The sequence below is a fragment of the Brachycentrus maculatus genome, unplaced genomic scaffold, assembly GCF_059751285.1.
Source record: "Brachycentrus maculatus isolate JH-2025_06_01 unplaced genomic scaffold, ASM5975128v1 h1tg000099l, whole genome shotgun sequence".
Classification (NCBI taxonomy): Eukaryota; Metazoa; Arthropoda; class Insecta; order Trichoptera; family Brachycentridae; genus Brachycentrus; species Brachycentrus maculatus.
The window spans coordinates 919,244-946,557 of NW_028280853.1; the positions used below are offsets into that span (position 1 = coordinate 919,244).

At 32.2% G+C, this 27,314-nt stretch overlaps 1 protein-coding gene across 5 annotated transcripts in view; it reads left to right on the plus strand.

Annotated features, from left to right (window-relative positions):
- klar (klarsicht) overlaps positions 1 to 27,314 on the plus strand; it is a 536,062-nt gene that overhangs the window by 184,181 nt on the left and 324,567 nt on the right. The gene's annotated exons all lie outside the window — the stretch shown is intronic.

The following is a 27,314-nucleotide window of genomic DNA, read 5'->3' on the forward strand; positions in this document are numbered from 1 at the left end:
TTCTTCTTCTATGTGTGTCATGTCAGGTTCTCCTGACGTCAACTGTCGCTTGAGAGTAATTGTCCTTATTTTGCACAGCTCTAAACAGTTATTCGTCAGATCATGAAGTTCAACTATATTATACTTATTATTGTATTTTAAGAGAGTTGATTATGAAAAAAACGGCAAACCTTAAAAATGCAAACATGATTCCTTTTTCAAAGCAGACTAGCGAAAGCAAGAGTCAATACCAAACAGCAACGTCCGGAGACAATAAACAGAATTTTGTTTTTGTTAGGTAATGTTTATTTATATCTTAATACAGTGTTCATAATTTAAAAAAAAATTACAATGATTAAAGAAAACACTTGTTTTTTACCACTTGAGTTTTATTATAGACTACATGTTTCAGAAGTTAAACTTCCATCATTAAGGTCTGTATAATAAATAAAATATAAAATATAAAATTGTTCTAAAAATAAGGAGAGGGGAAAGTAAGGGGAAGGGGTTAGTCAAGGGACGGAGTTTGAAAACAAAGGAAAAATGGAAAGCAAAGGTGAAGAATTTTGAAACAATATATTATTTAATAAATTATTATTAGAATTTAGTTTTTTTTGGATTTCTAAATTTTCAAGATAATTCATAACTTCTGAAACATGTAGTCTATAATAAAACTCAAACGGTAAAAAACAAGTGTTTTCTTTAATCATTGTAACATGTCTTACCACAAAGTTAATGCCGAAACAATAAATAAAATTAAAAAAAATTGTATTGAACCTATTTTTGTATAACGGACTTTCGGCTTTGGCGGACACCCCCTTCCCCCAATTGGTCCGTTATATCGAGGTTTTACTGTAATGCTATTTTTTTACCGTAAATCTTGTTAATAATAAATAATATTCAGTTGCACTTTGCTATGAATAATGTTGTTGCATTATTCACACGTATTAATAAACTACCGCGGCTGTTTCTCACGATGTAATTAAATTATATAAGATGAACTCATTTTCGTAATTTTTGTTATACATCTACATATGTATTGTAATAAGCAGATCGCGTACCATTTGGGTATAAAATGTCTATGAATTTTTTATACCATACGTGTATTATTTATTTTAATTAATGATAATGAAATAATTCAAGGCTGAGATAAACATCATTAATAAAATTAAGAAAGGTGTGTTGATATGGCTTGGACACGTGGAACGAATGACTGAGGAAAGAATGGTAAAATAAATTTATGAACCGAATGAAGTTGGAAATAGGAGCAAGGAAAGACGAAGAAAACTTGGCATTATCGTGTTTATTAAATAAACACGATCGATTTGAAGGCGTTTAGGATAATATTACTTACTATCTGGCCGAGAACTCCAATGTGAAAGAATTTAAGTACTTCAATTAAAGAACGTCAATTAAAGTACTTCAAATATTTCAATAAACTCCCTAAAGAAATAAAAAAATAGATGATATAAAAATACTTAAGAAAAAAAATAAAGCTCCTTACCTTTAAATCTTGAAAAAATATACAAAAAAAATGACTATTATATCGTTTACTATATAACATTAAACCACGAGTGTAAGTCCCTCTCCAAGCACAAGAGCACAGTCTCTTTTATGGAGAGGCACAGCGAATCGAAATATAAAAGTTCTCCATATGTATAAATGATTCAAATGTATTATGTTATAAATAAAAATGTAAATATATTAAATAAATAAAAGAAGTAAACTCGTTTATACAACTTACGAAATTTGAGATGTGTGGTTGTCAATTATGGGTAGAATGGTAAATGTAACCTATGACAAGTCGTATGCCCTGTATATATCGAGACTTCCATATCCATTTTCATCTCCGTTAAGATGTCAATATAAATAACGCCTTAGTGTACTAACTCAGATTTGTGAACAAAAATTTGGACTCGCTCAAAATATCGTAGAATCCCTAATAAATTATTATTGAGTAATTACTTTTGACATTAGACACACCGTTTACTGTTGAATTAAAAATAACTGCGTATTTTATTATTAAAATATTCAAATCAAACACTGATTTTTACACTCACAGAATGATTGTCACCAATTTTATATTTTATGTGTTTTCAATAATAAAATACAATTACGTAGATTCTTAAAAAGCAGTGTTTGATTTGAATATTATATTTTTTAAATAAATTAAAATAGAGTTCTACAAATCAAACGCCAAATCAATAAATTAACGGCGTATTTGTCAACGTTTTTCAATATCTGTTTTCATTCGGAATCATTTTATGTGATATTAAATTTCACTGCCAGAATTATTGGTGTCTCTCGAGATGTTAAATGAATAGAATTTTGTTGAAGTTTATGTTTATCCCACGTGTGCGTTACCGGTGGATGTTACTAACGGTGCCGAAGTCACGTGCAGAGTCTTCTCACGCCTCCCACGTGTCGTAAAAGTGCATTTTTTAAATATCAAATTAAACGTTGGGCAATTTCATCGGACCGTTAATATGACACGTGCCGGTATTTTTTGTCGTTGTCGAGAGACAATTCTCATGTGCACACATACAACTTATACTTAATCGTCACAGCCTATTTGAACATACACATTTTTTGACCACACGAGTGGATACATGATTTTTCATAGGCCTTTATAATATGTCCGCATTTCTACCCTTTAAGTCGCAGAGCGTAAAAAATCTTATGTTACACTCTCCTTATCATTTACCGCTCACTTTGTGAAATGCCACTTTGAAAAAAAAACACTAAATCGTTACTACCGGTTTCGGAATAATCATTTCATCATCATGTCATGAAATGAAAATTATTACGGTCTGACATTTACACAAAAAAATTTTTTGATGTATACAAGATCCTATCTGGATTTTTGGCATGCTGGGAAACGCCAGAAAACAACAATTATATATTTTTTTTATAGCTTTTAAAATGACTGAAAAATATTTTATTCACAACATTTTGAGTAAGTCCAAATACTTGTTCACAAATGTAGGTAGAATGGTGAATGTTGCAGTGTGTAAAGTGATCACTCAACCAGCCTATAAGAGGTTAAAAGCCCTGTAAATACCCAGACTTCCATATTCTTCTTCATCTATGTTGAGATGTCGAAAATGTAAAAACAACTCCTAAAATAACCCGGATTTATTAACAAGTATTTGGACTCACTCAAAATGTTGTGCCATACGTTTTGGATAGATCTACGATAGAAGCGCGATCGCGCTCTCAGCACTAAAACGGCTAAGACAAACACTCGAATTGGCAAACGCGTACATACGAGGATGCAGATCCTACAGCAATGATCTAAATATCCCTTGAATGCATCATTTACATTTTAATATCAATTTTTTTAATCTTATTTTGATATTTATCTGTAGATTTATTCCTTTTTTTGAAATGTGTAACAAGGCGTGAATGTGTTGTTATTTATTAGTATTGTTACCTTTGCATCAAGTAGAACCGAATGATTTATCGTGAATTTTTCCCCTTGATAAATTACGTCATACCATAGCGTAGGTACATTTTATAATAATTTATGCATTGCATCGTGTAGGTGCTAGTTGTTTTAATCGAGGGTTGTACCAATAAGGCGCTGCCCGCCAAAATTCTCAATATCAAATTGCGTCAAAAAACTGCACATAAAGAAATGGTTTATTCAAATGATATTATTTTATGATGTTATTCAGATGTTATTTTTGTCCGCCTCCGTAGTGTAATGGTCAGCACGGCTGCTCGGCTTCCGTTCTGAAGGTCCCGGGTTCGATTCCCAAGGGGGTAAAATAAATATAAGTGATTTTTTCACTGTCATATTTATTCAATATTACCCTGGACTGGTACCTGAAGCGGAGGGCTGATCACCTTTCCTTCATGTGTAAACGATCAAGATAACACTGCGTTTATATGACGCAGTGCCCTATGCACCATTGGGGTGCGGATAAGGGTTTTATTATTTATTATTCAGATGAGGTGAATGATTTAATTTTTGTTAGACTAGATTTTTCATTCAGCTTCACTTGTGATTTGGAATGTAGAATTTTTAGTTTATTTTTAATGTTTTGTATTTTTTGCTGTCTAAAATGGAGACTCGTACGATTTTTATGCAATTCCACATTCTAAGTTTTGATGCAGTTACTACCTATGCATACACCTTAGCGCTTCCCACGAGTAGAAAAAACTCTAAACAAAGGTCATATATTTGTCGTTCATCGAAACATCTATGGTGAGATGAGGAAATGATGTCTCTAGTGAACTCGCGCAAACTTTATTACCAGTTTGGTCAATATATCTAAAAGTTTAAAAAAAATTATAGTGTGGTTGTCAATCATGGGTAGAATTGGTGATTGTTACACGTGTGTAAAGTGATCACTTAACCAAGCCTACGGTGGTCGTAAGCCCTTTAAATGCCAAGACTTCCTTATTCTTCTTTATCTATATTGAGATGTCAACAGTAATGTAAAAAATAACTCCTTATTGGAGATAATCCAGATTTATGAACAAGTATTTGGACTTAAAAAATATTTACATGCGGCAACACTTGAATTTAAACATGTATCATATTAGCAGGACATTGGATTTTTTTTTAATTTTTCACCAGATTTTTTGTCCGTCATATCCGAAGTTTGTTACATCGAGGTTTTACTGTACTGCCAGACCATAGAGTCTCTGACCTCTCACGGTCAATGTTTCGCTATGGCGTTTGCCCGAATCATTATTTAATGTCATTGTAACGTGTGACGTGTGCACAATTGTGATATTTTCTCACGTATGTTTATTGCGCAAGTACATATGGTGTATCCAGTGATACATGGGTATCGATGAGTTATTCACGTCACACGTCGGGACCACATTCACACTGGGAGGCGTCGCAAGCGCTCATACGTTCAACTATTTCACATGGCAATTGTGCTTGCCATGTAACAATGATCTTTGATTATTTTGAGAATCCTGCCATAGCTGATGCAGCGTTTTAATTACCTGCATAATTTTTTTAGTTGTTTCGAATTTCTATGAATTATCCGTCATTGATTTGAATAGAAATATGTATATATTTTCTTAGTATCTTACTAGTGTCATTTTATTGTTACAAACTTTTATTCAATTGTATATTTTTCATTATAACATCATTTTTTAAGGATGTACTCTAAAATATACAATTCATTACGAGCCATATGTGTTTTCCATCTACATTTTGTTAAATAACACATGTAGGCATTAGATTTTTTTTAGAATCTACATTTCTAAAAAAAAAATTAACTCCTTACCTTTCAATAACCATTGATTTATTTCGAAGAAAAACGTATTTATTCCATACAAAAACGGTGCTTTAAGCAAAAAATTCAATTACGTTAAATGTTACCAGGGTTTAAAGAAAATTAAGTTTATTTTAAATTTAATTATCCCGCTTTGACCACCATTTTCTTGATCTATTGTTTAATTATAAATATCTTTTTTTTTTAAACTTCAGCCGTGTTCTGGAGCGGGCACGCAACCCGAGTGCCAAGTTTCCAGATTGGATTTCAATCTGAGACCTCGTGCATAGCAACATATTTCCATAAATAATAGTGTATTTTTTTAAACGTATATCTTGAATATTTTGGTGAGGATTGTATGGTCAAATAAATATTTAATCAAAACTCTAGGTCATTCGAGTATTATTAGAATATTTGTTTTGCCTTATAGTATGTACAATTTCATAACGTCTCTACTATACGAGCATCCTTGAAGTACTAACACTGCTGTTTCGTGCATTGCTACTTAATGATATACGTTCATGTGCACAATGTTGTACTGTTCTGAAAAGGTTGTATTTTAATGAATTTCCCCAATAATTATGTAATTTACACACGAGTTTGACTTTGACTAATTTTATATCCATATATGTGTGTATACCTATCGCTCACTCCTTTCAAGAACGTCATAAATCAAAAACTGTCAATTTTTAGTTATGCACGTTTTCGTAATGCCCAAAATGTACTATATTCCAGCAAAAGAGGCATATTTTTAACTTAATATTACCCGCTACAGGGCAGAAAGTGTTGTTTTTGCATTTTGAAGAAAAGGTATTGTTTAATTATTTTTTTTAAATAAACTAGTTATTTTTCAAATGGAGAAAAAACCTTCAGGTTTAACCTGAAAATATCTGTTGCACAGTGAAAAGTTCAATAAGTGGCTTGATATTTATTTTTAATAAATTGTATTATATTTTTAAGCTTTAAAAACGTTCTCCTGAAAAATCACAATGTATAGTGTGTATATATTTATATATATTATCATTTTGTATGTTGTGGTGAAAATTATTTTTGAAATCACCGTTAATTGTTAAGCGCCCTTGATTGATTTCTCACGAAAACTACGCTATATAAATTTTCCAATGAATAAATAAATACTCATTCTTATTATCATTCATCTTTCACTTTGTGTAATACCACTTCAAAGAGATACCACTTTAAAGTGGTATCACACAAAGTGTACGATGAATGATATTGAGAGTGTTTATTTTACCATACCATAGAGTTAACAATGCTTTTAGTATACAAGAAATAAATTCTCCGCCACGAATTATTCGAAATATAATATAATTCAATATTTGATGCTTTGTCACATACTGTTGAATATTTTCTGAAAAATACAACAAAATATGTGTCGAGATGGTCGAAACTAAAAAAAAACTAGATTTGACGTTGATCTTCTAGAATTTTACAACCCAGTCCACTTTAATCTTAAAATTAAATTTATTATCTCACTATTACCACGGACTTTTGAATAAAACATATTTAATTAACTCTATATCTTATAATATAATTATGTTTTTATCTTGGATACATTATTTATTGATGTCGATTTTAAATTACGCTACAAATATTGTAGACATTGAATTCATATGAATGAATTGATTTTTTTCAATGTTGTGTGATATATAATAGTCAATGATTGGTCAAATCGCGGTCCTCGATTAAATATTTTCAAGGTTTTTACCTATACGCTCTTTCAATTTTTCTACGCAGATAGCAACAATTTTTAAAAAAAGGTTTATTTGTAATAGACTTAAAAATCATACTCGAATTCAATTAATCACTACTAAAGATTTTTTTAGCTGTTTTTTCTACGTAATAACTGAGTATAAAATATTTCTAAGCTCTCGACTAGTAAGTTTTTTCTTGTTTTAATTTGTTTGTCTGTATTTTGAACCTTGAGGTGAAGTGTGCAAGCCTCTCGGGTTCATAAGGTACAAATAATATAATAACAACAACAAAAAAACAACATTAAAAAGACAAAAAGAAATAACAGTATACTGAAAATAAAAATTTATCAAATTAATAATTATAAAACCCTTATACTCACCCTAATGGTGCATAAGGCACTGTGTCATATAAACGCAATGTTATATTGATTGTTTACACATGAAAGAAAGGTGATCAGCCCTCCGCTTCATGTACCAGTTCCGGGTAATATTGAATAAATATTACAGTGAAAAAGTCATTTTTATTTATTTTACCCCCTTTAGAAATCGAACCCGGGACCTCCAGAATGGTAGCCGAGCGTGCTGACCATTACACTACGGAGGTGGACCGAATCATATTAGAGATATATATTATTTATGGTAAATATGTCGATACATATTTTTGTCCCCCTGCATAGTGTAGTGGTTAGCACATTTCTTGTACTTTAGGAGCATTGTTTACTTTGTGGTATGGTAATATTATGCTCTCCTTATCATTCATCGTTCAATTTCTGTAATACCACTTGAAATTTTAAGTGGTATTACATAGAGTGAATAAATTTTAAAAAACTCTGATAGAACATCAATTAATCATATGCCTTTCAAAAATACATCACCATTATAGTCTATGTTACTTTTAAACAGTTCCTCTAGTTATTATCCCACCCGCCTCTTTATATACCTCTTTTTTTATCGATTGTTTTTTTAAATCACCTGTTGATGAAAACATCTATAGTTTTCGAAACTAGTCGTGTGTAATGAAATAAAACTCAATAAGTGGTATTATATAAGTGTTTATTTATTTTAAATAATCAAAAATAGACATGAATTCAATCTAAGTTTTGTACTGAAATTTATCTTGGTGGAACTACATTTTATAGAATTAAATAACAACTATGTAATTTTTTAGAATAGAATTAAATAACACATGAATTTTGTTTAAAGTCCCAGTCTGATGATGTCGGTAACGATGAAACCCGGTTGCTAGTCAAATAAAATTCATGTGGAAAAAATAAAACATAGTTATCTTCTTATATGTAGACTTTTCTTATGCATAGGTGTGAAGAACTGTAATTGGTACTCATGATTTTTTTGTTTGTATTCCGTTTCATTATATATTATAACTGTTGTTCTTACTTCCAATAAAATAAAATAAAATAAATTAAATAGTTGTTATTTTATTATATGAATTAAATGTTCCTATTTACGATGACCAAAATTTCACTGCGACATAAATTAGATTCCTACATTCGTTTTATCATCCGTATCATTAAATGGTAATTGCGATGTAATCCGTTTGACTGCTTGATTGCTGTAGGTTAAGTCGCCGTGTACAAATGTGATATATCGCGATTATTAACGGCACTAAAAGTCGTCCCACGAACCCCGCTTGCGCGAGCTTTCACCGCGATTCTCCCTCGTCCGCTCTTTCCTCAATAATGGCTGCTTTCGTTACTAAATGCATACAGGCTGCTTAGAAAATCAAATTAAAGAAGAAGAATACTAAATACATCTAATTATGCTGTTTTCTAAACATTTCCATTGTTTTTCTTGGACTTCACATGCTACTACTACTTCTTTCATATAATGTGGAACAATAGATATTTCAAATCAAGTTGAGATACCTGTAATATGTAAAAAAATAAATCCTATGTGCAGAATTCAAGATTTGTGAACAAGGATTCGGACATACCTCCCCAAAATATTGTAAATAAAAATTATCCAAAATACTGTTTTTTTGTGTGATATGATCACTGTGTCACGTCACGATTAGTAATAAAAATAATAAATTAGGATACATTACATAGCGTCATTTTCGTAAAATACTACCTCAAGGGCACAAGGGGTGCAGATATTTATCTTATTTTACATAATTTTTTAAAAATTTTGTATCATCCATCGCGCGTGGAATTATCCCGGTGAAATGTCGACACGGCGACGCGCATTCGCGGGTCCGTCATCCGTCAGCCTCCACCCACGCCGGCCGCGCATTGTTCACTCGGATCAAGTTCGCCGAGAGAGAAATCACCCGTCACAAACGCCCCCCATTTCCAGGCCCTTTATGCGCCATTTTCAATCGAAAAGTGAAATCCCATCGATCGAGCGGCCCGTCCACCTTTGATTCTTTCGATTTTAATTGCGCACTTGTGGAATTATACACACTCGAGAGCTCTCCAAGCCGGTGCGGCTAATGAGCGCGTTTGTGACAAAACTCTCACTACCAAATCCCCCGTCAATCACAGCGGTGTACCTATTATCACAAAATTTCTCCAAATAATCATAATTCTTCTTCTTGAAGTGCCTTACTCATATGTGGGCGTAGGGGACAACTTATGCTCCGTACGCAGAAGCCAGCATCACTTCAGTATCAGTCCTTTGAGTACCTTTTTCATCACAAAATATCTTCAAATAATCATAATTCTTCTTCTTGAGGTAGGGGACCACCTATGCTCCGTACGCAGAAGCCACCATCTCCTTGAATTAGTATCATTCCTTTGAGTACCTTTATCATCACAAAATGTCTCCAAATAATCCTAACTTTTCTTCTTGCGGTGCCTTGCTCACGTTTGGGCGTAGGGGACCACTTATGCTCCATACGCAAAAGCCACCATCTTCCTGAATCAGCATCAGTCCTTTGAGTACCTTTATCATCACAAAATTTCTCCGAATAATCATAATTCTTCTTGAGATAAGGGACCACCTATGCACCGTACGCAGAAATCATCCCATTTTATTTTATTTATTTATTTATGTCATAGATACACTTTTCATATACATTCTTTTACTATTTGTTTTACGGCTCTTTAGGCATGGCCTGTGTTGAGCCTTAATACTTACATGTTAATACTTTTTTTTAATTATTAGATTATATACGTTACATACAATAGATACAATAACAATTTACAACGTAAAGGTTTTACAATAAAACAATTACACCTGAACTTAAATTAATTCACTTTCTACCTTGTCCCTTCCAACGAGAAGCAACCATCGACGGACACTGTTTTTAAAGACATGATCACTACTGGAATTCTTAATGGTTACGGGCACCAAATTAAATATAATTGAATTAGTATAAGCTCTTTGAGTACCTTTATCATTACAAAATGTCTCCGAATAATCATAATTCTTTTTGAGGTAGGGGATGACCTATGCTCCGTACGCAAAAGCCATTATCTCATTGAATTAGTATAAGTTCTTTGAGTATCTTTATCATCACAAAATGTCTCCGAATAATCATATTTTTTCTTCTTGAGGTAGGGGACCACCTATGCTCCGTACGCAGAAGCCACCGTCTCCTTGAATCAGTATCAGTCCTTTGAGTACCTTTATCATCACAAAATGTCTCCGAATAATCATAATTCTTCTTGAGGTAGGGGATGACCTATGCTCCGTACGCAAAAGCCATTATATCATTGAATCAGTATCATTCCTTTGAGTATCTTTATCATCACAAAATGTCTCCAAATAATCATAATTCTTCTTCTTGAGGTGCCTTGCTCGTATTTGGGCGTAGGGGACCACCTATGCTCCATACACATTTTTTTTTCTAAAGTTCATCTCATTCTGACTATTTCTTACTACTGATGGAAAAGCATTCCACGCCGTTGGACCCGCAATAGCAAAGGCACGCTCGCAAAATTGATTTTAAAAATATTTCATTCTTATAATGTGTTTCATTGGCGTGTTAATTTAAACAAGGCTTTCAATTAATACTCTGGTCTTTTTTATCTGTTATTTATGTCCTTGTTGACTTACTGTACAGTGACAAAAATACTTTATTATCTGTCGATCTACCCACTTTGTTTGTTTAATTATAACTTCTATCAAAGCGTATTCTGTTTTCGTCAAACGCTAATATAAATGCAAATAACATGCCGAGGTCCACTCCATACTTCGTCTATAAATTAAATTCAGCCTTCGAAACAACATATCGGTGTCGGACATAATAGTGAGTCAATTTATATTTGTTAGTATGATTTAGGCAGACAACTTAAACTATTTAGGTATACAAAAACTTTAAATGCGATTTTTAAACTGAAAATACTACAAAAACTGACAAAAAACATTCATCTTTAAAAGTATATCTCAAATACAAAAGAATCAGTAAAAAAATACTTCGCTTTATGACATTATATTCTACACTATGTGATTAATATTTGGGGCGGTAATGCATTATATATAACCTAGTGTTATTGTTGCCCAAAAATCAAAAATAAAAATATTAAAAATAAAATAAAAATTATTAATGAAAGAGTCCGCCTCCCTAGTGTAATGGTCAGCACGCTCGGCTACCGTTCTGGAGGTCCCGGGTTCGATTCCCAAGGGGGGTAAAATAAATATAAGTGATTTTTTCACTGTCATATTTATTCAATATTACCCTGGACTGGTGCCTGAAGCGGAGGGCTGATCACCTTTCCTTCGTGTGTAAACGATCATGATAACGCTGCGTTTATATGACGCAGTGCTCTATGCACCATTGGGGTGCGGATAAGGGTTTTATTATTATTAATGAAAGAGAAATATTTGTGTTTTTATTTTTCACACAAATATTTCAATTTCATACTATTTCTGTGAGCCTAAGCGGCTCATTATAAGAAATAGGTATCAAATTGTGGTAGAGTGGGTTCGAACCGAGTAACTCTGACTTAAGAGTCCGCGACACTAACCACGGAACCACAACCCGACACAAATATTTGTTTAGAAAAATCTTGCGTTGTATGACGAAATGAAAATTGATTCACGAATAAACTACAAATATATCTATAAAAATACTAAAACATTAGGTGCTTAGCATATGCGTTTTAATTCCCAACTGAAGTTTGACGTCATTTATGTACATACGAAAGTTGAATTTAACGGCGTTTAAAAATATCTCGTTATCGTTTATAATATCCGCAAATATTAACAAATATTTAGCTTCGTGAATTCGGTGGGTATTTTTATATCACAGCGTCGAATGGATTTTGATTGTAAAACCGTTTGGATAATATTGGATAATTACATAGCGCCATTTTCGTAAAATACTATCTCAAGGGCTAATCCAAAACAACTAATCCAGGATAGCAAAGCTCGCAATTCACAACAACGATCGTGGTTCACTAAATAACAATGTAAACCGACCTAGGAGAACACATTTCGATACATTGTAAATAATATTATATTATGTACAATTCATGGCAGATAATGCATGAATCCATTTTGAAATGATTGCCTCCAATCATCAATCACACCATAACTCCGGATTCTCAACGCTTCTCTATACGAAATACCATTATTTAGAATTATCTCGAGTGGTAAAGATATCGACCGTGGGAGATTTTGTTTGTGAAATAATATTTGCAGAAATATTTTATTTTTAATTTTAATTTATTTATAATCTTGTCAAATTGTTGATATTTTTTATTTTTGTTTTATCATGTACATAATTACAAATAACAACAAGTTTTTGGCAAACCTTGTGAATACCTAGATTTCGTATTAATTTTAAATCAAACACAGATTTTTTGAGTCTACTAAGTTGTATTTTATTAACAAAAACACATAAAAAATTATATTGTGACAATTGTTTCGCCTTTTGTTGTTTCACATTTTACACAATTGCCACAATTTACACATGAAGGAAAGGTGATCAGCCCTCCACTTCAGGTACCAGTCCAGTGCAATATTGAATAAATATTAGAGTGAAAAAATCACTTATATTTATTAAAACCCCCTGGGAATCCCCCTGGGACCTCCAGAACGGTAGCCGAGCATGCTGACCATTACACTGCTTCGCACAACTTAGTAGACTTAAAAAATCTGTGTTTGATTTAAAATTAATACATAAATTAAAATGGAGTTCTACAAATTAAACGCCAAATCAATATATACCTAGATTTCGATTTACACAAATATTTCAATTTCATACTATTTCTGTGAGCCTAAGCAGCTCATTATAAGAAATAGGTATCAAATTGTGGTAGAGTGGGTTCGAACCGAGAAACTCTGACTCGAGAGTCCGCGACACTAACCACGGGACCACAACCCGACATAAGTTAACTCACACGCGTAAGATAAAATAATTAAAATTAAAATTAATCACTTTTCAAATTCACCTTTAGAATGTAAAAAATAAAATAAAATATTCGAAAATCATGTAGGTTAAAACGTGTTAAATGATTATCTCGAGAAAAATATAAAATGTTGGCGTAATGGATTATTAATATAAAATGTTACTGGAAATTGCTATCAACACTGATATTTGAAAAGTGTTTATAATAACATATCTTTTTTCTCCCGTATTATGAACAATACGCGGTGAAATTGTCGGAAAGTAAAAACAATGATCAATTAAACGGTGACATTTCATAAGTATGTAATGAAATTATCGAGAATCAATGTCAGATGATGTTGAATTGTTCCGGGATAATTGTTGCCTGTCTTTAAATGTTTTTTTTTGTTCTCATGTTTACACTTGTGGTAATGAGATAATCACGTGCCTATAATAAGATTGATGCTATTGTATAATTGGAAATAAGTTCATTGAATGACACGAGCGAATGACAGTGCATTGGTATTAAAAAAAAAAACATTTTCTGATCCCTAAGACCTTATACGACGTAATCTAATATGTGATGTCGCATAAACGTAACCAAAGGTTACAGATTAAAGATTTATGTTTTTACACTGTCTGTGCTGCGCACATTTGATAAAGCTACCTTAGTACTAAAAATTGCAAATGGTGCGAGTAGAAAAGTTTGAAATTAATTCGAACTTTTTTGACTTTTTTTTTAAATATTTGAGTAGTGTGATTGTCAATCATGGGTCGCCCTTTTAATATCCAGACTTGCATATTCTCCTCTATCTATGTTAAGATGTCAAACTACAAAAAACAACTCCTTTGTGGAGAAAACCAAGATTTGTGCACAAGTATTTGAACACACTCAAAATGAGTGTTTTAATTTATGTTCTTAAACATTTATATTCATTCCCAAATCATAATTATACGAGTATATATTTTGTCCGCCTCCGTAGTATAATGGTCAGCACGCTCGGCTACCGTTCTAGAGGTCCCGGGTTCGATTAAATAAATATAAGTGATTTTTTCACTGTAATATTTATTCAATATTACCGTGAACTGTTACTGAAGCGGAGGGCTGACCTTTCACCTTTCCTTCATGTGTAAACGATCAAGATAACACTGCGTTTATATGACGCAGTGCCCTATGCACCATTGGGGTACGGATAGGGGTTTTATTATTTATTTGTATATAGGATTTTACTTCTTCTGGATGAGGTAATGCTCACATGTCTCAGAGAAGACATCATTTAAATATGAGTAAATATTCATTATACTTTGTTTTGCTTAGCGTACTGAAATGTTCCACTTAACGCCTATTAGCTCTGTAAATTTAAAGTATATGACAATTATTTTTTAACTGATCTCGCGAAATATGTCTCCAGATTCCAAAAACAAGAAATTATATACCCTAAAACATCTGTTTTCAAATCTGTAGGCGATCAATGCGACAGTATAGAGGTCACGTTTTTATCGTTTCTTTTTTACTCCATCCTCTAGTGCCAACAAATTCAAGTCAGATTACGGACGCCTACAGTATAAAATGATAATTTCCCTATTACGAAATTGATTTATTGCACCAATCAATTATCATTCTTTGAACTGTACGCCTTGCTATGCTCCCGTAGACCAAAGCTGATATCGATTACAATGTTTGAAGTATCAAATCCATTCCATCTCTTCATTATTGAATGGAAGGGATTTTCAATTATCCAGCCTGCAAATTGATTAATACATCCTGTACCGCGGCTGGGAAATTACCAATAACACGCCGTCGTATTTATGACCCCGCAGTTAAAACATTCGCTGGACTAGACAGAGCTCTAACACGGCGTTCTTGAATACACCTCTTCAAATATAGTAATTTTCTTACGCATAATTAAGTGATCTCATTACGGAAACGTCTAAGATGTAATATTTAGTCATTTGAATGAGCGTAGGTATGTATGATGTAACTCTCAAGGGTTACCGCGAATCGTAACGCAGTATTTTAATTAATTTTATCATTATCTTTACTTACTTATGATATATATTTACATAAATATTTTTTTACTTTATGATGAAATAAATCACGTATTGTTTAGGGCAGTGATTCCCAAAGTGGTCTATATCAACCCCTAGGGGTCTATGACAACCTGCAAGGGGTCTACGTCAGCGAAAAAAAAATTGGGGGTCCACGATAGTGGATCTCAACACATACACTGATAATACCTAATTACTTACATCATACTATCTTATAATATCAAGACATATACATTATTTATAAAAGTACCTATGAAGTAAAAAATTTATTATATATGTTTATAAAATTTTGTAAGTTGTAGGATGTTGGTATTCGCTTTGTGGTCAATAAAATTTTTATTTTGAGTAGTTTTAATTTAAATTCAATTAATAAATGTATAAATTAACAAGTGTTTTTAATTAAAGTTTTTAACACTAAACTTCACTACAGTTAGAAATTGACAGGAAATCAATATCAGGTAAGTAGGGGGTCTACCCAATACGGAAAAACATGGCAAGAGGTCTACGACACAAAAATATTTGGGGAACTCTGGTTTAGGGTATGAATGAATATTGTGCTGTGTTTTGAACTGATTAAGTTTTTTTTTACGATACAAAATTTATAATAGAAAATGAATACGTTTTGAAGTGTAGGGAAAATTCTTTACTCTAACAAGAATAATGCAACAAATTTCGCATACAAATATCATTGGGATAAATGTATTTAGTATTAAAAAACTGAATTTTGGCGATAATTTGTTGTATTTTTCTCTCGGTAAAAAGTTTTTTATTTACGTAAATAACCTTACCTATTATAATAGTTTAATTCGTATCTCGAACTGAAAATGCACCATAACGGTTGTTCTCCGTTTATTATTTAAAAGTTTTTTGTTAAGTTTTCTTAAGGTAAACGATTAACACTTTTTCTTTCCCTATTATTTTCAGACGTTTTTACAAGACATGTTTCCTTTCAGTGACTCTTCAGTCTTCCATAATATGTACATTACTTGACTGAGCAGACTTCAAGGGTATACATTTTATGATTTTTTAAACATTTTATCTTAATGCTTTTAATGATGTTTGCTCCAGCAATTTCAACGGAAAATTTTAATAACCTGTGATGTAATTTTTTTATTTACACCTATGATTCTTTTTTAAACAATTGTTTAAGATCTGATGGTTTGAGAATACTGAAGTCTCTTATTTAAACGCGAATATCGCTTGATGTCTTTTTATCTTAATCGTAATATTTCGACGTAATATATGTTAATGCTATTTTGTGTTGATAACTTAATATCTCGATCACTTAAGTGGATGATTAAATGGTTGATGATTGCTTTATAGATTATCAGTTAAGGTTATTTATAAATTTATGCAACATTATTTGCCATATTATTTTTTGACATCTCATCAAAAATGAAGAAGATTATGGAAGTCTGGGCATTTACGGGGCTGACGACCATCATATGCTGGTTTAAGTGATCAGTGACAACGGTAGCTCTTCCAACGGCATAACCTCTGGCAGGTTGGTCCTGTATATAGGAATGTGAATCTGTACCGACGCTGTCTCAAGTAACTAGATGCATGGATGTGAAGAAAGCTAGGAGTGTATATGAGTGTTGTATTCTATCCTCTTTGCCTACTCCTGCGGGGAAATGTCGTGATGGTAGTAGTATTAGTATTGGTAGTAGTAGATCTAAGTATGGTCATAGGAGCTTTGAGTATCTTGACTATTGATAGTCAAGTCATTTTAGCACAGTAGGTACGGAATGGCAATAGCTTTTAGCCACGGAGCTTTCATGTCCATTGTGGTCGGCGGTTAATGAAGTTAGCAAGCGCTCCCATTGCGCTGGTCGTGTGACCCGCCCTGACCCTCTGCCCTCGGGCTGCGCCGGGCACAAGGCAGGCTTCGCTGTGAAGCTCAATATCCGAACCGTCCAACACAACCGCTCGTGAGCTCCCTACTACGAGTATGTTAACTCCTTAGTCTTATTGAGTTATTATTCATTTCCGGTTCACGTCAATAGTGAGGTATCTGTAGTCTACAATTAAATAAATATAATTTATTCGTTTGTTTATGAATTGGCGTTTAATTTGTAGAACTGCATTTTAATTTATGTATTAAATGTCAAATCAAACACTGATTTTTGAGTCTTTTAAGTTGTATTTTATTGTTAGCAAATAAACACATAAATATAAATTTTGTGACAATTGTTTCGTCTTGTTATGGCATTTTCAAATGAACGTGAAAATGCCATAACTAGGCGAAACAAATTTCACAAAATTGATTTTTATGTGTTTTTTTTAAACAATAAAATACAACTTGATAGACTCAAAATATCAGTTTTTGATTTAATATTTAATATATAAATTGGTTTGTTTTTATCCAATTATTATAGTAAACCCTCGATATAACGGACTAATTGAGGAAAGGGGGTGTTTGTTAAAGCCGAAAGCCCGTTTCTTAAAAATATAAAATAAAACAATAAAACTTTTTTTAAATATGTATACTGTATTAAGATAAAAATAAACTACACAAAACACAAACAAAATTCTATTTATTGTTTTCGGACACTCGTCGTGAAGTACGGAATGCATCGAATAGTGATATTTAGCAAGTACAACTTAAATTGAAAATTGATAGATAGTATCACAAAGTGACTGGCGAATATATTTTTTTTCGTTGAATATTGATTAACCTTTTCCACTCTGACCATTTTTATCTCATAACTGATCAACTACTCTGATAAAGAAAAATGCGACATTTTTCTACCATTAAAATAAATATTTTGGTTCTCTAATTTTGGGACACTCTGTCTGGCAATTCGTATGACCATGTTAATTAAGATTAACTGTATTTATCTGAAATAATTTTTGGTAGAATATACTTGGGTGAAATCAGTGATTAATGTTATATCTGCGCCGGGTCAGACATTGTGGCCCACGGAGCTGCCTACTAGAATCATACGGGCCAGAATGTCTGGCCTACAGAGTGGTAAGAGTTAAAAATGAGTGCAAATAATATATGTTTAAGATAAATGCGTTTGATAGTGCATGGAAAAAATCGCGTGTTTTTTTCTGTTACTATAACTTTTATATATTCATTGCAACCAAGGCTGTTTGCTGAAATGGATTTATTTTCAAATAACTCAGTGCTGTTTTAAAACATGTTTTGCTCTTTAAAGCAATTCACAAGCAGAAGAGGATAAAATGGCTAAGTCCATAATATGTTGAACTGATTCTATAATGGGATATACTTGTACGGTATTATTTCATTACCCGCTTGAATGCATTTCGCTTTTGCATTCAAGGTATTATGTGAACTTTTGTCATGCTTGTCTCGTTCCGGTTCGTATTGAGAAATACGTCCTGATATCGCTCACTCCTTTCAACAACGTCATTAATAAAAAAAAATCGTCAATTTTCAGTTGTGCATGTTTTCGGAATGCCCAGATAATATACTATATCCCAGCAAAAGTGGCATATTTTTAACTTAATATTTACCCGCTGCAGGGCAGAAAGTGTTGTTTTTGCATTTTGAATAAAAGGTATTGTTTAATTATTTTTTTAAACATACTAAATATTTTTCAAGTGTAGAAAAAACATTCAGGTTTTACCTAAAAAGATCTGTTGCACAGTAAAAAGTTCAATAAGTGGCTTGATATTTATTTTTAATACATTTTATTATATTTTTAAACATTAAAAATGGTCTCCTGAAAATTCATGTTTTTGGATATATGACGTTGTTGAAAGGAGTAAGCGATATGTGAACTTTATTTGACGTTGGAACCTTTTACTTCTAAGGGTAAAAGCAAGTTCAAACATTACAAAAATTAACTTTTTAACTTCCACCATGGTCTTAATAAAAACAATATGTAGAAATATTCACATTTTCCGGTTTTTAAAACACTTTTTTATGGTGTACAAATGTAATACATATTGCTGTTGCACGCGGTAGTTTTTAGCCCCGTAAGGGAAAGGTTAAACTCTTTTGATTAATAAGAATAGAAGCAATGATCTTAGGCTTGAATTATTCCTTATCGTCCTACAACCCTTCTTTGTTTTTTCAATGATTTTTTACCTACAATGTATATTATTGGATCATTCTTTCTGTTGTCATGTTAAAATGTACAATTACAGTACTCGATCCCCTTATTGTAATGCAGAAATGTGCAATTTTCGTATTTGATCGTCAGTTTCTCATGTTGCAATATTCAATTTAACCTGGAACCTCTTGTCATATTGAAATTTAAAAAAAACTTACTGGTTATTGTAGAAATATTTTATCGTTGGAACGAAATGCGCCAACGCGCTGAAAAGTTTTTATTAAAATTCTATTATAATTTAACTTTGTGTATTCCACTATTTCATTAAATTATTGTCACACGTGTTACGATCTATATTAAACATCATTCATATGGTTTGTGATAATGATGTTAATTGCAAAGCTGAGATAGGTATTGCTGATAAAATGAAGAAAAGAGTGTTAAGATGATTTGGACACGTGGAATGAATGAGTGAGGGAGGAAAGAAACGGTGAAACAAATTTATGAGGCAAATGTAGTTGGAAATTGGCATAAAGGGAGAACGATGACTGCTTATCATTATCAAGTATTTCAAATACTTGAAAGTGATAAGATCAGGACGGCTGTCCAAATTTAAAACACTGTAAGGGACATTATTTTTGTAGTAGGTTTTTATGCATTTATGGACTAAGTAGAGTCTACTAGAGTCTACTAGTCTAGTAGAGTCCACTTAGTCCATAAATGCAAAAAAAAACCTACTACAAAAAAAATGTCCCTTGTGTTTTAAATTTGGACAGCCGAGGAGTCTAGGAGGAGAATAATCGACGGGTTTGTATGATTAGATGTATGAATGTGAAATACGCGAATAATGTTTGGTGTAGCGCTCTATTCTCTCTGCCTACCCTTTCGGATAGAAAGTTGGCTAATTACATTAAATACATCGAAAAAATTGGCACAGTAGAATTTAAGAAATGGCTGTATTTACCAAGTAAACTTTTAATAAAAATAAATAAATAGACAGTGCCACAAAGTGACACAAAGCCGTATTAATTAATGAAAAGATAATTCTCACTGTTTATGCCTTGTGTTTTAACTAGTTTCTTGTCTTGGGTATTTCTTCTTAGTAAATGCAGGTACAATACCGAGTTTGTAATTAATTTTACGACAAGATGTAAATAAATATGGGCAAGAGATTCTCTCAGACAAAAGGTTTTTTTCAAGTGTTAAATACTTTTCTCGTATTGTGCATATGGTAAGTCGCATCGTTTCACTTCCTAGGCATTCTTGGTGTCATCGTTTCCACTGCTTTCGACGTTGGATGCATGAAAGTTCCAGTGCCGTATAGTAAGTGTGAGCCGAGATGAGGAAAGTAGATAGATAGGTACTCGTTGTTAGTACAGAATGTGTGTAAGATTTATGCGATCGTGTTAAATGGGCCGCGACCCCGATCCCTAGCCGCGCTTTAATTGGCCCTCGGACCGCGGGTTAAAATGCATGTTTATTGTCTATGAATTCATATAGCGTGTTGGTGCATAACGCCGACTGGACTTAGGCCGGTGCCACAATCTACCTCGGACTTGTGTACTCCACGTTAATTGATTGTTATAATCAAAATTATAATTTATATTTTAGAAATATCAACATAAATGAATAATAATACAGATTTTTTTCATTAAAAATCTACTGTGACACGTGTTTTGATGCATTCCCCGTCATTTTCAAACACCATGCGGAATGCATCGAAACATGTGTCACGGTAGATTTTGATAAATAGTGGTATTTACCAAGTAAAATTTTAATTAAAAATGGATAGGTTTTACCACAAAGTGACTGCCGAATCAATTAATGAAAGAATATAGAAGTCTGGGTATTTACAGGGCTTTTTCATTTTTATTTTATTTGACCGGTGACCGGGTTTCGATATTACCGACACCACCAGGAAGGCTAGATTGAAACATGGCAACATGGCAGGGGTTGAAAACCATGAATTTATATAATTTTTCCGACAAAATAATAATTTTAACAGAATTTTGTTTATCCTCCCACCAGTCATTGATATACTACTATTTATTACCTTTGCGCTTCCTGTTTAATATTCCACGAAAAATAATAATTTTAATCAGTCAATACACCGAACACTGACTGGCATCACACAACACATCATTAATGACAGCTCTGCAGCTATTGCTATCAGCTGGAGGAGTCGCGTTAAAAAAAACGTTAAGTTAAAAATCCACTTTTCAACATTATTGTTATTTCATTATTATTATTCATCAAAAAATAAAACATGCGTTGTAAAAAGTAATAGTAAACAAACAAAATGAAAATTATATAATTCAAATGTAAATTGCAAATTTAACTTTGTTTTAAAATCACTATAAATATTTTATTATAACTTAATTTTTAGGTCTACCGATTAGCTTCGAAACCGGTAGACATTATAATTAAGTTAAATATTTTATTATTAAATAAAGTGAATAATAACATATTTATAGTGATTTTTAAAAAAAAGTAACATTTTAATTATAAAATGGAAAATCACGTTTGTGCTTCAAATATAAATTATAAAATCAAAATTGTTTAGTTCCTCGCCGGGCGTTTGTGAACCCGGCCTCATGGGCCTAATGAATTCGGGACTTGCCTGACGGATTTACAGTCTTAACACTCGTTAAATCTCACCTTGATGGGGTACTGTACATAATTGATTGTTAATAGTTTAATTCAACTCTCTCAGTGAAAAAGTAGGCGCCTGCACTGGAACTCTATACTTACTAACGACTTAAAAATTATGTTTTTTTTTATTGAAGTTGAATTTTTCTTGTGTCGATCGGTACCTACATACATCTGCTCACAGTCATCTTTGACGGACCATTGCCGAATTTTCTTAAATAATCTCCCTTTCTATCATCTTCTTTGTTATCGAATGGTACATTGAACACCGAATCAGACATAGATTTCTCTTACAACATTTGAGTGTGTCCAAATTATAAGCTTAAATAATAAAAATGAAAATGGTAATTTCTGGCGTTTCTCATGTGTGTGATTATAATCCAGGATTCGGATCTCACATACTAATATAAGAGTTTCTGCTTAGTAAAAAGCTTCTTTACATCTCACCAATAGATGTCTCTAGTGAAGTTCTAGTGATTCAAGAACAGGGTTTCTAAATTGGTTCATATATATATAGAACTTCCAAGAATTTGAGTAGTGGGGTTGTCAATAATGGGTAGAATTGGTGAATGTTACACGTGTGTTAAGTGATCACTTAAACCAGCCTATGACGGTCGTCAGCCCCGTAAATGCCCAGACTTCCATATTCTTCTTCATCTTTGATGAGATGTCAAAAAATAATAGATTTGTCTTCGTTTGGATAATTTCTAATCGGCTTTTACAGTAGGTACTCTTCATCCGTCTCAACTCCTTGCGCCCTGGGATTATTTAAGACGATTTGTAGTTGATACAGTCCCAATCATGCTTCGCACATGGTTTGTACATCTTTTTAGACTTAAACCTCTTTTCCTTCATCTTAATGCAGAATTAATATTTTGATACATCATGGGACAACAATATAACATTGTTATATTGTCCTGTCCTGTCCTGTCCTGGACAGGACAATATAACAATGTCCGAGATATGTATAACATATGTATAACAACCTGTCCGAGAGTGAGTTTCTGCAGACTTAACTGTATCTGGGGAGTTAGTTTATTTGTTTTTTTTTTTACTATTGTTATTTTATATCATATTCGATGCTATAAGTAACATATTTTTTTTAATAAAAAAAATATTTACACCAGTGAACATCATTTATGTCAAAATTATCGGTGTTTCGATAATTTTTATATAAATCATGTTTTAAATATGTTTTGATATAAATCATGTCATAAATCATGTTTTGTAAAGGCCGTACATGTACGGCCATACTCCTTAGAGGGAAGCTTGGTATGGCCGTAAATGTACGGCTATACTCTCGGACAGGTTAAAACACTTCATACGAATAGTAACCCCATCATAAATCAAACCCATAATAATATTATTAATAAAAAAATCAATAAAAAAGATAGCAAAAACTAAACAAATCAACATTTAAAAGGAAATAAAAAATAAAGTTCAAATTAAGTAATTTATTATATTCCAATTTATATAGTACATATCGCTCACTCCTTTCAAGAACGTCATAAATCAAAAATCGTCAATTATCAGATGTGCATGTTTTCGGAATGCCCAGAAAATATACTATATCCCAGCAAAAGAGGCATATTTTTAACTTAATATTTACCTGCTACAGGGCAGAAAGTGTTGTTTTTGCATTTTGAATAAAAGATATTGTTTAATTATTTTTTTAAATATACTAAATATTTTTCAAATGGAGAAAAAACCTTCAGATTGTACCTCAAAAGATCTATTGCACAATAAAAAGTTCCATAAGTGGCTTGATATATATTTTTAATGCATTGTGTTATATTTTTTAACTCTAAAAGCGTTCTCCTGAAAAATCACGTTTTTTTTATTTATGACGTTCTTGAAAGGAGTGAGCGATATGCTAATTGGTGCATAGGACACTGCATCAATTTCATGCAATGTTAAGTTGATCGTTAACATATTACACGAAGACAAGGTGATCAGTCTTACGCCTTAGTCCAGGGTAATATAAAATAAATATTGGAGTGGAAAAACACTTTGATTTATTTCTACCTCCCTGAGAATCGAACCCAGGACCTCAGCATGGTAACCAAACCCGTTCACCTCTACACTATGGAGGAAGACGTTATATATTTATATTTTAACGAATATTTTAATTTCATACTATTTTCGTGGGTCTTGGTGGCCCGCGATCAAAAATAGGTATCCAGTTGTGGTAGATTGGGTTCGAACCCAGACACTCTGACTTAATAGTCCGCGATACTAACCACGGGACCACAACCCGTTTTTATTCCAGACATTACTTTAAACATCCGTTTATTAGTACTTACTCTCATTATGAACTGCAGGATGTACCGCTCACGTTTTTTTGCTTCATCATATCTGGATTTACCGCTGTCATACGGTTTTGAATACCGAGCTCTTTACCCCTAGATTGTACTACATATTTGCTGTATTAAAGATGTTGAATAGAGTTGAGAATTGAGTCATTAATATTGACCGTTAAAACATTTCTCAGATCTGTTTATAAATTTAAATTCGTATTTATCATTCAATTACTAATCATAAGTACATACATAAAAACATGTGTATATATCATAGTCGTACAGAAGAAAGTGACCAACTACCAAAACGTAAAATGTTCAGGAGGGCCATTTAAGTCACTATTGCTTGGCAAAAAAATAAACACCAATGCAGTTAATCATTTTTAACTGGTCAATACATTATACTTCCAAGTTAAAATCCTTTGGGATTTTTTCAGGGCAATATTAAGCTAGTAAGATATCAAATAGTCAATGATCACGTTTTTTTAAAACAATGCACTTGGTCACTTTCTCCTGTATGACTACGATATATGTACGTGTGTATTTTTTTTTATATTTGAATATGTCATTAGTTATTTAAGTTTTTCTAATAAACTATGATAAAGAAATATCCTAATTGTGTACTCATTTTGAATGGAATTAAATATGCGAAAAACAGCGAAAAATTAGCATGCTTTAAATCTTTGTGTATGTAAATTAAAGGTGTTACAACTGATGGTGGCATTGTCAGCTAAAATTCCTCATCTATCAAAATTACAACTATCATGCGAAAATAATCCAACAACGTTGCATTAATACCATATACAAAAATTAAGGTAAAATAACTGTGAACAGAGTGTACATCTTTCAAAAAATGAATGCGAAATGGGTGTTCATTAATAGACGGAATGGTGAACTTACACAAGTGTAAAAAGTGATCACTTAAGCCAGTTATGACGTAATCCCTGGAACTCTCAGACTTTCATCTTCTTTCGTATGGAAACGATATATGCCGATTTCTATTAGCTGAGACACCTTTAATAATATGTATTGATATATTATCCGTAGGGTGAATAATCCAGTGTCAGATATAAAATATTAAAATTAAAACATATACTTTTGATATGTTTGTTTTCAGCTCAGTATTTCTACATGTAGGTATTTAAGTACAGATTCATAATGTATTTTAATACTTTTGATATTTAAAATCCTATTTGCATATATTTAAATTTTATATTATATCGTCACTAGCAAATGCACACCAAGTCCTACCAAAATTCATTTTTAAATCGAGCCTGCGATATGTGCAATGCAATGCTTAAGGAAATAGACATCAGTAATGTTTCTTTTAATACGTTTAAGAGAAATATTGTTCATGTCTATTTGAATAGTTGATAAAGAAAATTTATCTAATGTGATAGAAACATTTAATGTAAGTTTAATATATAGTTATACTTTTATCTACATGACAGTTTATTTTAAGTTTTAGGATACTGAAGTGAAAACCTTTAATTGGAATGAATTTTTTAAAATTTTATTATATTATGCTATTTTTGTTGAATATTCTGTTAGTTTTCTAATAATAAAAAAAATAAATAAAAAAAAATAAAAAACGAGCCTGTACGTTTTTTTTTATTATATTACGGTATGTATATATTTTAATAATTGTAAATTTATTTTGTTGCAGGTATGTAAAACTGCTTTCGATTTAGAAATATCCCATCACTACGATAAGGTAAATGGCGTTTTTTTCAATAAGAAGACTCATACTATCAAACAGAAGTCTGTAGCCGATTAAAGTTGGCCCAAAATATCGCCTACCATATAGCAGTCGACGTTAGCTGACGATTATCTGCTAGTATGTTGCAAAAATATAAGGAATTTCGACCATGGAAAGTTCATCACCTTCAAGGTATAAAAAACCGTCATAGTATATATGATTGTGATGATAGCGTTAATTGTTTCAAACACGTTCTGCTACTGATCTTCTGACTTCGTTTGCATTACTAATTAGGTGTACGTATGTTACTTTATTGAGATTTCTACACAAATTATCTTAATTATGCATTCGTAATTATTTCATAATTATTTTACTTACCTAATAGCTATCCACGTGTTGCTATCTTCAACATTACCGGCGTGAAACGATCATACTGGTTTTCACTTTGAATTAGACGTTTCACAAATCAAATTGAACGCCTTGCAATTTAAATTGGACCTTGTATTGTATTTAAAAAAAATCAAATTAAAAAAATATATATTCATAGTAGTTACTCATGATTGAAGTAGTATTGAAAATCTTGTGTAGAAACTTGAGTGCACATCGCGCGCACAGACTATGACAGCGCGCCGCACAGGCTTGCCAACTTGACGACTAACGCACTTGCTAGACTTAATAAAAGATGTGAGCATTATTGCTTCATTATTATTTGCACTGTGTGTTGAGATGGTTTCATTAAATGAGTGAAGAAAACGTAGTAAAACAAACTTATGAGGCGCTTGTAGTTGGTAGTAGAAGCATATGAAGACCGTGGAAACTTGGCATGATCAAGTACTTCAAACACTCGAAAGTGGTCAGGTCAGGAGTCGGAATAATCAAAAGATATGAATGAGGATATGCTTGATTGTGGAAGAGGTGAAGATTGTCTACAAAGACAGATTGGTGTGGCGTACTATTCTCGCTGTTTACCCCTGCGTGGAAGCGACGTGGTAGTTATTTAGTTAGTTAGAAAAAAACGTGTTTTAAAAATTAAAAGTATTTATTAAACTTAAAAAATAAAACCTTTAAATATTAGACGATCAATGCCAACAATGATTTGATAATTTCCAGAAACCTATGCACCATTAGGTGCAAATAAAAGGTAGGAAGAAGACCATAATAATACCAAAAAATTAACTTATCTTTTCAATATACGGAAATATTTTCGAAGTACTTTGCGTTTAGTAAAATGCATAATAGATACGGGTATGATGTCATTTTTTATTTAATTTTAGTAGACTTTTAAGTACACAATCCTATCGCCAATTTCTTAATATATGATAGTGAAACGAATCGTTATCTAACCGCGATTATATTTTTTTTTATCAATGTG